This window comes from Elephas maximus, chromosome 20 (genome assembly GCF_024166365.1).
Source record: "Elephas maximus indicus isolate mEleMax1 chromosome 20, mEleMax1 primary haplotype, whole genome shotgun sequence".
NCBI lineage: Eukaryota > Metazoa > Chordata > Mammalia > Proboscidea > Elephantidae > Elephas > Elephas maximus.
This window is the reverse complement of record NC_064838.1, coordinates 78,388,915-78,403,386: the sequence shown is the minus strand read 5'-3', so window position 1 is coordinate 78,403,386 and position 14,472 is coordinate 78,388,915. Positions and strand designations below refer to the sequence as shown.

Here is a 14,472-nt window from a genome sequence, read left to right as displayed (position 1 = left end):
TATGCAAGTTCAAGATGAAGCTGAAGAAAATTAGAGCAAAACATGAACTTGAGTACATGCAGCTTGAATTTAGAGACCATCTCAAGAATATATTTGACACATTGAACACTAATGACCAAAGATTAGACAAATTTGGAAAGGCATCAAGGACATCATACATGACCAAAGCAAAAAGTCATTGAAAAAAACAGAAAAGAAAGAAAAAAAAATGGATGTCAGAAGAGACTCGGAAAATTGCCCTTGAATATAGAGTAGCTAAAGCAAATGGGAGAAATATTGAAGTTAAAAACTGAACTGAAGATTTCAAAGGGTGGCTTGAGAAGAGAAATAAATTATTATAATGACATTTGCAAAGACCTGGAGTAGGAAAACCAAAAAGGAAGAACTCGCTCGACATTTCTCGAACTGAAAGAACTGAAGAAAAAATTTAAGCCCTGTGAGTGCATTATATGCTATGTTATTTATATCTCAATAAAAGGCTTTAAAAAATAACTGTAACAAGAATAAGCCAATTTATCTGACTTCTAGATGTGACCTAAGAAATTTACCCATGTGTAAAGCTCTTTAAATGTGTAGAATCCCTGCTTACTCCTAAAAAAAAAAAAAATTTTTTTTTTTGTAGGTATTAAATGTCTTTATGGTTAAAAAAAAAAATCACGAAAATATAATGACTTTGTAAAAAATAAAGCCTTGAAAAAATCTTCATATTTTGTTTCTTTATCAATTATTTTAAAATAAGTTAACAATTTCCATACAGTCAATTCATTCTGATGGTCAAAGAAAAGTTCCATGAAGAGGTAAGTTTTAAATACCAATATTTTCTATGAGACAATAAATGTTGAATTCTTACTTTGCCTACTTTACGGTTGGCTTATTTATTTTTTTTTATTTCTATTGCTCCAAGTAATAAACTAATATTTTGAGCTAAAAATTATGTAAATAGACAGATGCATCTGATCTTGTACTTTGCTGTTATTTCATATATTGTGCAGGTTTGCTGGGATTTAAGTAATATAATATTTTTATTTTTCTCACCAAGGAGCTTATACAAGTCAGCAGTTGCCATCGTAAAAACAGCTATGAATACAAGATGAACTTCTGCTAGAATATGACATCATTGAAATGGAAACTACATGTTGTAGTGAAGGGTATGCCCCTCACAGTTCTCGGAATGCACCAATCACATATGCTGGAAATTAGAATATCACTCTTCCTGTAACTTGACTTCTGTGACTTCCCTACCTCAAAGCATTTCTGTTCACCTCTCTACTGGTTTACTCTTTCTGCAGGGAATCCAGCAATGTATGTAGTACCAATTTGTCAATTCCCTCAGCCCCCTCTGTTTGGTGGTAACTTTCTCTAGATGAGAGATTACTTGCAGATACTATTCGACACTTGGTGGGCGGGACCAGCCACTAGAGAAGGACATCAAGCTTAGTATAGTACAGGGTCAGTGAAAAAGAGGAAGACCCTCAATGAGGTGGATTGACACAGTGGCTGCAACAATGGGCTCAAACACAGCAATGATTGTGAAGATGGCTCAGGACCAGGCACTGTTCCATTCTCTTGTACACGGGGTGTCTGTGAGTCAGAACCAACTCAAAGGCACCTAACAACTACAAGTATTAAGATTATTGGGGACCATTAAATATTTTAATAAATCACAGGCTATTTCTTATTCTAACTATAATAAAGTTTAACTTGTATACTCAAGCTCCTCAGCTAGTATTTTCTTTTTTTTTCTCTCTGTCTCTCTTATTCTCAGGAGGTCCTTCAATGAAAAACTATATAGATGGATTACACAATTGTTTTCCCCCTTCAGGTTGGTGGATATCCCTGAGTTGTATGTTATTCCCTTTGATCTGACGATTTTTGTGGGGGGAAGCTCTTAGATGTTTACATTAAACATGGAAATACTCAATATATTGCACATTGTCAGCTGGTTCTTTCACATCTTAATCTGTATGAATGGCACAATCTACAATACCATGTTGCCCAACTGTCACAATTGCTTACAGTGCCTCTGCCTCTCTGCGTTCTATCATCTAGGAATGTTTTTCCCAAGCATATAATGAAACACTCAAAAAGCAGAGGGATCACCCAAAATTAGCTCAAGAAAAAGGGTTTAATTTATTTTTTTTTTTTAAAAAAAAGTCCAATAGCAGGGCCTGATGGCTCTTATTTGTTCAGTAGTTCAGCAATATCAAAGTTAATGTATTTGAAAATCACTTGTGCTTAAATTATATTCCAAAAAAAAATTGAAGCTCACACCGCAATAGAGTCCAGGAAGCAGAAGATGATGGAGAATAAATCTTTTCCTCATGGATCCCCCTTTTTAATAAAGTAACAACAATCTTGAAAAGCCCCCAGCACACTTCTACAAATCATTAGCAATAGTGATTTAGCTTTTTCTCTTTTTCTTTAATTCTACTTCTGTCTGAATTTTTAAAAGGTGGTTGAACGTCTCAAGGCAAAAGGTCGGCAGTTCGAATCCAGCAGGCGCTCCCTGGAAACTCTATGGGGCAGTTTAACTTTATCCTATAGGGTCACTATGAGTCAGAATCCACTCAACGGCAACAAGGTTTTGTTTGGTTTAGTGCTCATGACCATCATAGCCTTCTAAATGCTTCAACATTTTAAAACTATTTATGCTCAAATAGCAATATAGAATGCACATTTTTTTTTTTAATATTCCAATGGACTATTTTTATTCAGGTTTCATCGGCTACACAGGGAATTTTATTTCATGATCATGAACCAAGAAAATAATTTAGACTTTTGAAGTTTCAATAAAATCCTAGAAATTTTAAAATAATAACAATAAACAAAAGTACATGGAAAAATTTGAGGACTAACATGCTGCAGCTATGTCCATAAGACTAGATAACTGTATCCTTACCACATAAAAGATCTTACTTGAATTAGAAACACAGCATGGTACAAACCATAGGACTATATCATTTTGTCTCTCACAAGTAGGGTGGATAAAAGTCAATGAAAATAAAATGCATAATAAACATTGACCAAAGTTTAAGAAGGCCAAACCAATGAAACAGAGGCAGCAAACTTAACTCAGGATAGGATATCCTGTTACCCAAGGAAATACACAGAAAATAATTGAAAAAAACATTTTAAAAAGTTGTTCATATAGATGAGAAAGGATAACCCATTAAACAAAAAAGATAATTATTAAATAAGAACACCTAGTGGAGAATGGATTCCAAACTGGGAATCTTCTATGGTTGGCCTTGAGAAATTTATCTTAATTGGTGTATATTCTGATCTAGGCAAAAAAAGGTCAAATGCAGAGCTAAACTTTTGAATTGCTAAATTGCAAGGTATGTTAAGTTAGCAGATTTATATGTCAAAGTAAAGGCATTGATGAGTAAAGGGTGGAACTTCAAGGTCTGCAATGGGGGCATTCAAGTAAATTCATGTAACTGAGTACTTTAAATCACCACGTACTCTGAGACTCCTTGCAACCTGGCCCTGATCTAATATAGCCCTCAGAAGACTATGAAGACTGAAACAAAAGCCAAGGGCTTATAAACATACACACATACATAAACACAAATGCTGACACAGCAAATCTTATTCTAATAGTTGAAAAAAACTCCAGAATTGTAACTTCACTTTTGTACCTAGTAATTTTTCCTAATCCCTCTCACCATATCCACTCTCCTTGCCTGATTTCATAGTTCCCAACATGTTCCCCTGGAGCCCTGGTGGTGTCATGGTTAAGAGCTTGGCTGTTAACCAAAAGGTCAGCAATTCAAATCCACCACCCACTCCTTGGAAACTCTATGGGGCAGTTCTACTCTGTCTTATAGGGTCACCGTGAGTCGTAACCGACTCAGGGAAATGGGTTTGGTATTTTTTAACACATTATAAAAAAAAAAAAAATGCACTGCTGTTGAGTCGATTACTACTCATAGCAACACTATAGGACAGAGTAGAACTGCCCCATAAGGTTTCCAGGGCTATAAATATTCATGGAAGCAGATTGCCACAATTTTCTCCCAAGGAGAGACTGGTGGTTTTAACAACTGACCTTTCAGTTCACAGTCGAGCACTTTAACCCCTGCACCACGAGGGTCCCAACACATTCTATTGTACTATAAATTGTTCTTAATTATTGTTTGTGATCCATCTCTCTCCTTCAAGGAAGCCAACGGTTTGTACACTTTTGTTCATCAGTGCACATAGAAGAGTGACTGGCATGCAGAAGGCAATTTATAAATATATTTTGAATACATTTGTGCTCTCTATTCCCTGTGGAGTCACATAGACAAGGTTTGAAGCCCATGATGTAATTTATAGTAATCACATGATACATCAAAGTGCAGAACAGATATTGCATATTTTTTTCCATGTCCTATGTAGGGCATGTTTCACATCTTTGTTCCTCAAGCTATAAATCAAGGGATTCAACATGGGAATAACCAGAGTGTAAAATACGGAAGCCACTTTATCAGTGCCAGAGGAATGACTGGACTTGGGCTGCATGTACCTAAAGATTAAAGTCCCATAGAACACAACCACCACGGTCAGGTGGGATCCACAGGTGGAGAAGGCCTTGTGCCTGCCCACAGCTGAGTTTATCCTGAGAATGGCTATAAAAATGAGCAGGTAAGAAACAAGAACTATGAGAAGGGATGAAACCAAATCAAAAGCTGATAAGATGAGAATAATCAATTCAATTTCATGGGTGTTTGAGCAGAGCAAGGATAACAAGAAGAGATGTCACAGTAGAAATGACTGATGACTTTGTAGTCACAGAAGGATAAATTAAAAATCTTTATGGTGACTAGAACAGAAAAAAATGTGCTGTAGAGATAGGGGATTGCCACCAACACCCAAAAAGTCCTTTCTGACATGATGACTGTGTAGAGCAGAGGGTTACAGATGGCCACGTAGCAGTCATAGGACATTGCTGATAGAATGAAAATCTCACTAGTTATGAACACAATGAAGAAAGCTAGTTGTGCAGCACAAAAATAATAGGAGATTGTATTTTCATCTACAACAAAATTTACCAGCATTTTGGGTCCCACAGCTGTTGAATAACCAATATCAGTGATAGCCAGGTGTCTGAGAAAAAAGTACATGGGAGTTTGTAGCCTGGAGTCTATCTTGGTGAGGATGATGATGCCCAAGTTGCCCACCACTGAGATCATGTAGATGATGAGGAACAGCCCAAACAATGGCACCTGCAGCTCTGGGCGGTTTGTGATTCCCATCAGAATGAATTCATTGAGCACTGTTAGGTTGTCTTTGCCCATCTAGGTCTAGCGGGAAACCTATTCTGGATAGAGACAACAGCATAGTCAATAGGTTTTGTGTAGCATCATCTGGTAGATTTTTAGTGTACAAAGGCAATATGCTAAATGAATAAGAAAAATCTAAACTTTTCAATATAGGTATTTGAAAGTAAACCCACCTCCCACAAAGAAAGTACAGGTACGTAAAAATAGAGAAAAAGATAGAGGGAAAGAAAGAGAAATGTAACTTTTTATCAACTGGGAAAAATTTGCCCCCACAGAACATTTGTCAACGTCTGGGACCTAAGAATAGGGTACTACCAGTATCTAACATAGGCCTGGGATGTTACTAAACATTCTACTGTATACAGGGTAACTCCACACAATTACGAAATTTCCAGTCCAAATTGTCAGTATGGCAGAAGTTGAGAAACCCTGATATAAATATAGAGATGGAGATAGAGACAGACACAGATAAAGATGTTGGTGTGTGTGTACATGCACATGTAGATGTATGTGTAAATGTACGTATACATGCACACATACATATACTTTGATGGGATTCCTGGTGGAGCAGTGGTTGAGCTTGGTTGATAACCAGAAAGTCAGCTTTTTGAATCTACCAGCTACTCCTTAGAACACCTATGGGGCAGTTCTACTCTGTCCTATAGGGCCTCTATATGTCTGAATCAACTCAATGGGAGTGGGTTTGTTTTGTTTATTTATTTATTTTTATACATATAGATATACAAAGCAAAAATTTAAAAAAGTTAAAAATTTTAGGTGTTAAGTATATGGGTGGTTAGTAAACTTTCTTTTTCTCATTTATATACTGATGATTACATAATGACATTTATAAAATTATAATACATATGTCAATTTCATTATAAAAATTTTAATGCAAATTCCCAGAATATGTGAAAACATTTAATATGCCTTTCTTCAAAACATGGTCCTTTAAAAGCCCTTTTGTCACAGCTGGTACAGTGTGAAACAACATACCTGACAATTACTGAACACAAGGAAAATCTAATAGGTTGTGGTGGGAATTACCTGTCTTTTACAGGGAAATATTTCAGGTGGTAGACCCATGTAGATATAGTCTCTGTTATACCTTCACTTGCGGGTTATTGACTAAAACACCTTAATCTATTTATCCACATCTACAAAATGACCATTTCACTTCAGTGTTGTTGGAAAAATAAATGAGGATTAAATGTTTCAATTCATTTAAGATATGTGGACATAACTCTCAAATATCAATTGTATAATGTTTTCGTGTTTTTAAAATGATGACAGTAAGTTACCTGAAAGGAGTTTACATATGTACATAGTAAATTCTTCTAGTGTGACTTAGCTTCTATGTCAGGGTTATGATGATGAGTAGGTTGAGTAGCGTGTTATCCATGTAAGTGACTCCAGCCCTTCCCTCCCCACCCTCAACTCTACGACTAATATTGGACCATCAGTGCACCAATCTTCTGGATTATATATCTCTATTTTACTTAAAAAATTTTATTATAAGTTGAGGGACTGCTAACCTAAAGGTCTGCTGTTCAAAACCACCAGTGGTTTCGTGGGAGAACGATGTGGCAATCCGCTACTATAGAGATTTACAGCTGTGGGATCACTGCTGAGACAGAATTGACTTGACAGAAGTGTGTTTTAATATAAATTTACTTAAAATATGTCCTAACCTAGGAGTATTTTCATTACAGCTAACATATATGAAGTTGTTTGTAACGAATCGGATATATTTTTTCATGGAAGATAGAGTTTCTCAGAGAGAGGAAATTCGAGCAAATTGGGAGAAAGTGAGTTCAGTCATTGATTTTAAATAATTAACTTTCATTACAAAATTCCATTTGTATAAAGAATTTCTCTCATTATTTTAATATGCTTTATATATTAAATTATACTTGAGTGGGATATAAGAAGAGCCTAAAGCCAGCTTACAACTAAGGATTTTAAGGGACATCAACATCGGAGGCTGAATACCTGCAGCTTCATAATTCCGCTACAGTATTTTTTAATGCTGTATATGCTTCCTTTACTTTCATATTCGAGCTCTATTATTCACGTAATTAGGCCACCTGGGTGGCGCAGTTAAGCACTCAGCTACGAACTGAAAGGTTGGTGGGTCGAGTCCACTCAGAGGTGCCTTAGAAGAAACATCTACTTCTGAAAGGTCACAGCCGTTGAAAACACCTGTGGAGCACAGTTGTCTGACACGCATGGGGCAGCTCTGAGGCAAAACTGACTCCAGAAGAACTTTTTTTTTTTTCCCATTAGATTTTTATTCATATAATTACTTACATAAAGTAAAAATATTATTTAGACGTTATGATAATGTTTCAAAGATGCTTATGAGCATTTAGCCTCTGAAACAAAGTGTGAATATTTGAAAAAAAAATATGAAAGAAAGGGAGAGAGATCCTAGTCTCAGGCACTGCTGAAAGGCAGAATGCACACAGAACTGACTCAGAAATTCTAATATTTTGCAATGACTTTGCCATTGAATAAAGATGGATGGGACCCTGTAAGTATCACTGAATCATCCTGGATATTGGTAAAAAAATATAAACAGTCTATCTTTTTACCTGTAATGAAGCCTCTGTCTTGACTCCCCCAAGTGTTTCCTAACAGGGCAGTGAGAAGAATTTATGGATTTTTTTTTTACCCTTGGAGGTTCTCCCTGAGGGGACAACAGGCAATTTGGTGATTGTTCCTGAAGCATTTGAAAGCTTAACAAAATTCCTGGGGTTGGTTTGTTAATTGTCCAGGACATTTTGTATTCAAGAGTGACCAAATTTTTATTCATATAGTGTGTATGGATGTCTATGTTTATCTATTTCATGTAGTCTTGCATTTTACTCTTTGTTAACATTCCATTTTTACCACACAGGGATCAGGATTAAAATACTGTATCTGTAAAACAACTATAAATATTCCTAGTTTCTACAGTGTTCTCTTCAAATGGATGACAAAATGAAGATGTGCTTAAACACTCTCTCACTGCATTATTCAAAAGACTTAAATGGAAGAAAAGTAATTCATTGTGCGTATGTGAGGTATTACTTCCTAGTTCACTGTTATTTTTGCTGTTATTGCTATTCTCAGGTTGTTTTTTGTTTGCGTGTTTGTTTTGTTTTTGACCTAAAGAACAGAAATGTTACCCTTGCTTCTCATTTCAGGGTTATTTGCCATCATCTGTCTGCTTAGGTTTTTTGATTCTTTTATTATGTCTCAATATTGTATGTTTTCCCATTCTGTCCTATCCTCTTTCCAAAACATCTTTCTCACCTTCACACACACTCGGCTGTGCTTGACATACGCTCTATCATATCCATATACGCTTGTGTCTTAGTCTGGATTCCCTAGAGAGGCAAAACCAGTGAAGCATATAAATATGTGTACAAACAGATTTTATATCAAGGAAATGGCTTACGTGGCTGTTGAAGCTGGAACGTTCCAAGTGCTTGGATCAGGATAGAGGCTTCTGATTCATGTAGCTGCAAGGGCTGGGTAACCCAGCATCTGCCAGTCAGGCAGCAGGGCTCTTGCTCACAGGCTGGGAAGATTGAAGAACCCCCAAATTGGCAGGCAATACTGCAGGGAAGCTGCTGGTTCAATTCCCAAGAACCAGAGGTCATACAAACAGGAGCTAACTGCAGGTTGCAGACTGAGCAAAAGCCAATGGTCTTTGCCAGAATGTCTGCTTATATTTGATGCAGGCCACACACCCATGGAAACTTCCTTTCAACTGATTAGCTACTCACAGCAGATTCCATCATGGAGGTGACCACATTATATCAAATCTCATCATGAAAGTGATCACAACATCATAGGACTGCCAAACCACTGAGAATCATGGCCCAGTCAAGTTGACACAAAACCTTAACCTTGTGAAGTGTGATGTTTTGTGTGTAATGTTTTACTATGAATATGTATTTATCGTGCTATAAATTTTTGATCCATTTCCTCATTTTAAATGTAATGTATCCATTTGTGACTTTTTTTTTTTGCTTATTTGTGATATATAATGGTATGTCTGTATATATATATGTATATATATATATATACATTTCACTTACGTATTCTTTAATGGAAGAAACACCAGTGTTGCAATGTTTAAAAACTTACTGTTAACGAGAAGGTTCCCAGTTTTATCCCACAAGCCATTTTGCAATGCTTAAAAACTTACTGTTAACCAGAAGGTTCCCAGTTTTATCCCACAAGCCATTCCAGAGAAAAAAGACCTGACCATATGCATCCATAACAGTCTAGGCAACCCAATGTGCATTTCTACTCTGTTCTATTGGTTGCTATGAGTCACAATCCCCTTGACAGTACCTAACAAAACAAAAATTCTTTAATGGTAGATATTGTGTCCAACAGAACATTGTCCAACTTTCTGGCTTTGGGCATGTCATCAGGAAACACCATTTTCTGGAGGAGGACATCATATTTGGTGAAGTAGAGGGCCAGCGAGACTGAAGGTCCTCTACGAGATGGATTTACACATTGGCTGCAGCAACGGACTCAAGCATACCAACGATTTTGAGGATAGCCCAGGGCCCGCAATGTTTTGTTCTGTCATACATAAGGTCGCCATAAGTTAGAGTCAACTCAATGGCAGATAACAAAAACCTTTTGAGATGGACTTTTTTCACTTCACATGACTCTACTGAGGTCCAGAATTTTTCCTTTTTTTTTTTTTTTTTTATATAATAACTTTTATTAAGCTTCAAGTGAACGTTTACAAATCCAATCAGTCTGTCACATATAAGTTTACATACATCTCACTCCCTACTCCCACTTACTCTCCCCGTCTTGAGTCAGCCCTTTCAGTCTCTCCTTTCTTGACAATTTTGCCGGCTTCCCTCTCTCTCTATCCTCCCATCCCCCCTCCAGACAAGAGTTGCCAACACAATCTCAAGTGTACACCTGATATAATTAGCTCACTCTTCATCAGCGTCTCTCTCCCACCCGCTGACCAGTCCCTTTCATGTCTGATGAGTTGTCTTCAGGGATGGTTCCTGTCCTGTGTCAACAGAAGGTCTGGAGAGCATGACCGCCGGGATTCCTCCAGTCTCAGTCAGACCATTAAGTTTGGTCTTCTTATGAGAATTTGGGGTCTGCATCCCACTGCTCTCCTGCTCCCTCAGGGGTCCTCTGCTGAGCTCCCTGTCAGGGCAGTCATCGATTGTGGCCGGGCACCAACTAGTTCTTCTGGTCTCAGGATGATGTAGGTCTCTGGTTCATGTGGCCCTTTCTGTCTCTTGGGCTCTTAGTTGTCATGTGGGCTTGGTGTTCTTCATTTTCCTTTGCTCCAGGTGGGTTGAGACCAATTGCTGCATCTTAGATGGCTGCTTGTTAGCATTTAAGACCCCAGACGCCACATTTCAAAGTGGGATGCAGAATGATTTCATAATAGAATTATTTTGCCAATTGACTTAGAAGTCCCCGCAAACCATGTTCCCCAGACCCCCGCGCTTGCTCCGCTGACCTTTGAAGCATTCAGTTGATCCCGGAAACTTCTTTGCTTTTGGTCCAGTCCAATTGAGCTGACCTTCCATGTATTGAGTGTTGTCTTTCCCTTCACCTAAAGCAGTTCTTATCTACTGATTAATCAATAAAAAAACCCTCTCCCACCCTCCCTCCCTCCCCCCCTCGTAACCACAAAAGTATGTGTTCTTCTCAGGTTTACTATTTCTCAAGATCTTATAATAGTGGTCTTATACAGTATTTGTCCTTTTGCCTCTGACTCATTTCGCTCAGCATAATGCCTTCCAGGTTCCTCCATGTTATGAAATGTTTCAGAGATTCGTCACTGTTCTTTATCGATGCGTAGTATTCCATTGTGTGAATATACCACAATTTATTTACCCATTCATCTGTTGATGGACACCTTGGTTGCTTCCAACTTTTTGCTATTGTAAACAGAGCTGCAATAAACATGGGTGTGCATATATCTGTTTGTATGAAGGCTCTTGTATCTCTAGGGTATATTCCGAGGAGTGGGATTTCTGGGTTGTATGGTAGTTCTATTTCTAACTGTTTAAGATAACGCCAGATAGATTTCCAAAGTGGTTGTACCATTTTACATTCCCACCAGCAGTGTATGAGAGTTCCAATCTCTCCGCAGCCTCTCCAACATTTATTATTTTGTGTTTTTTGGATTAATGCCAGCCTTGCTGGTGTGAGATGGAATCTCATCGTAGTTTTAATTTGCATTTCTCTAATGGCTAATGATCGAGAGCATTTTCTCATGTATCTGTTGGCTGCCTGAATATCTTCTTTAGAGAAATGTGTGTTCATATCCTTTGCCCACTTCTTGATTGGGTTGTTTGTCTTTTTGTGGTTGAGTTTCGACAGAATCATGTAGATTTTAGAGATCAGGCGCTGGTCGGAGATGTCATAGCTGAAAATTCTTTCCCAATCTGTAGGTGGTCTTTTTACTCTTTTGGTGAAGTCTTTAGATGAGCATAGGTGTTTGATTTTTAGGAGCTCCCAGTTATCGGGTTTCTCTTCATCATTTTTGGTAATGTTTTGTATTCTGTTTATACCTTGTATTAGGGCTCCTAGGGTTGTCCCAATTTTTTCTTCCATGATCTTTATCGTTTTAGTCTTTATGTTTAGGTCTTTGATCCACTTGGAGTTAGTTTTTGTGCATGGTGTGAGGTATGGGTCCTGTTTCATTTTTTTGCAAATGGATATCCAGTTATGCCAGCACCATTTGTTAAAAAGGCTGTCTTTTCCCCAGTTAATTGACACTGGTCCTTTGTCAAATATCAGCTGCTCATACGTGGATGGATCTATGTCTGGGTTCTCAATTCTGTTCCATTGGTCTATGTGTCTGTTGTTGTACCAATACCAGGCTGTTTTGACTACTGTGGCTGTATAATAGGTTCTGAAGTCAGGTAAGGTGAGGCCTCCCACTTTCTTCTTCTTTTTCAGTAGTGCTTTCCTTATCCGGGGCTTTTTTCCCTTCCATATGAAATTGGTGATTTGTTTCTCTATCCCCTTAAAATATGACATTGGAATTTGGATCGGAAGTGCGTTAAATGTATAGATGGCTTTTGGTAGAATAGACATTTTTACTATGTTAAGTCTTCCTATCCATGAGCAAGGTATGTTTTTCCACTTAAGTATGTCCTTTTGAGTTTCTTGTAGTAGAGCTTTGTAGTTTTCTTTGTATAGGTCTTTTAGATCCTTGGTAAGATTTATTCCTAAGTATCTTATCTTCTTGGGGGCTACCGTGAATGGTATTGATTTGGTTATTTCCTCTTCGGTGTTCTTTTTGTTGATGTAGAGGAATCCAAGTGATTTTTGTATGTTTATTTTATAACCTGAGACTCTGCCAAACTCTTCTATTAGTTTCAGTAGTTTTCTGGAGGATTCCTTAGGGTTTTCTGTGTATATAATCATGTCATCTGCAAATAGTGATAACTTTACTTCTTCCTTGCCAATCCGGATACCTTTTATTTCTTTGTCTAGCCTGATTGCCCTGGCTAAGACTTCCAACACGATGTTGAATAAGAGCGGTGATAAAGGGCATCCTTGTCTGGTTCCCGTTCTCAAGGGAAATGCTTTCAGGTTCTCTCCATTTAGAGTGATATTGGCTGTTGGCTTTGCATAGATGCCCTTTATTATGTTGAGGAATTTTCCTTCAATTCCTATTTTGGTAAGAGTTTTTATCATAAATGGGTGTTGGACTTTGTCAAATGCCTTTTCTGCATCAATTGATAAGAATTTTTCCTTTTATTGCAGATTATTATTTCATGTATGAATTTACTACAGTTTACTTAACCATTCAGCCATAGAAAGAAATTTTGGGTTGTTGTCAGGTTTTAGTTATTATAAATAATTTTTCTATAATTTTTTCTTTTTTAAAATTGTGATTTAGGTGAAAGTTTACAGAGCAAATGAGTTTCTCAGTAAACAGTTAATATACAAATTGTTTTGTGACATTTGTTGCCAACCCTGTAATGTGTAAATGCTCTCTCCTTTTTTACCCCAGGTTCTCTATTTCCATTCCTCCAATTTTCCTTTCTCTTCCTACCTTCTCACCTTTGCTTTTGGGCTGCTGTGCCCATTAGTCTGGTATATATGATTGTAATATGAAGTACATCTCCATGAAGCACGTCACTCATGTGCATTATTGTTGGTACCATAGAACTGTTGAATCTTTGCTTGAAGGATGAAACTCGGACTGGCTTCCGAGTTGAGTTAAAACGGTGTCCAGGGGCCATAATTCTATGATTTCTCTAGTGTCTGTTAGACCTACAAACCGGTTTGTGTGTGTGTGTGTGTGTGAATTTGAATTTTGTTCTATATTTTTCTCCCTGTCTGTCTGGGACCCTTTATTGTGATTCCTGACAGAGCAATCAGTGCTCATAAGTGGGCACTGTCTAGTTTTTCTGGGCTCCATCTGGTGGAGGTTATGGTAGTTATGGTCCATTACTGATCTTTCCCTTGTGTCTTTGGTCTTCTTCATTCTCCTTTTCCAGCCAGGATGGGACCAGTAAATGTATCTTAGATGGCTGCTCACAGGCTTTTAAGACCCAGCCTCTACTCACCACAGTTTGGATGTACAACATTTTCTTACAGACTACGTTATGCCAGTTGAGCTAGATGTCCCCTGAGACCATGGTCCCCAGCCCTCAGTCTAGTAGCTCTGGGCTTTTTGGATGTGTCTGTGAAACTTCTATGGCTTTGCCCTAGTCAAGCTGTGATGAATTCCCCGGTATTTTGTACTGTCTTACACTTCACCAAAGTTACCACTTAATTTGTATAAGGGTTAATGTATGAACAGAAGTTTTCATTTCTCTGGGGTAGGTCCTTGGCATCAATCTTGGGGTAGGTCCTTGTCATCAATCCTGGCTGATTTAGGAACTTCTCAGATCCAGGACTCTGGGTCCAAAGGATGTGCTCTTCTCTCAGAGATTTTTCTTGGTGGAATCAGGTCCCACTGCTCTCAGCTTGCTTCTCTCTTTTATATCTCAGAAGAGTCACTCAAAATACAACCTAATCCTGCAGGTTGAGTCCTTCCTCATTAACAGAACTGCCTCTAATTCTGCCTTATTAACGTCTTAATGGTTAGAATTTACAAAAAGTAGGATAATCATATCAGATCCCAAAATGTTGGACAACCACACAATGCTGGGAATCATGGCCAAGTCAAATTGAAACATATTTTGGGGGATGC

At 37.8% G+C, this 14,472-nt stretch overlaps 1 pseudogene; it reads right to left on the bottom strand.

Moving 5' to 3' along the window:
- Window positions 1–4,335: 4,335 nt before the first annotated feature.
- On the bottom strand, window positions 4,336–5,282 carry LOC126063756 (olfactory receptor 8K3-like; annotated as a pseudogene).
- Between the last annotated feature and the right edge of the window lie 9,190 nt (window positions 5,283–14,472).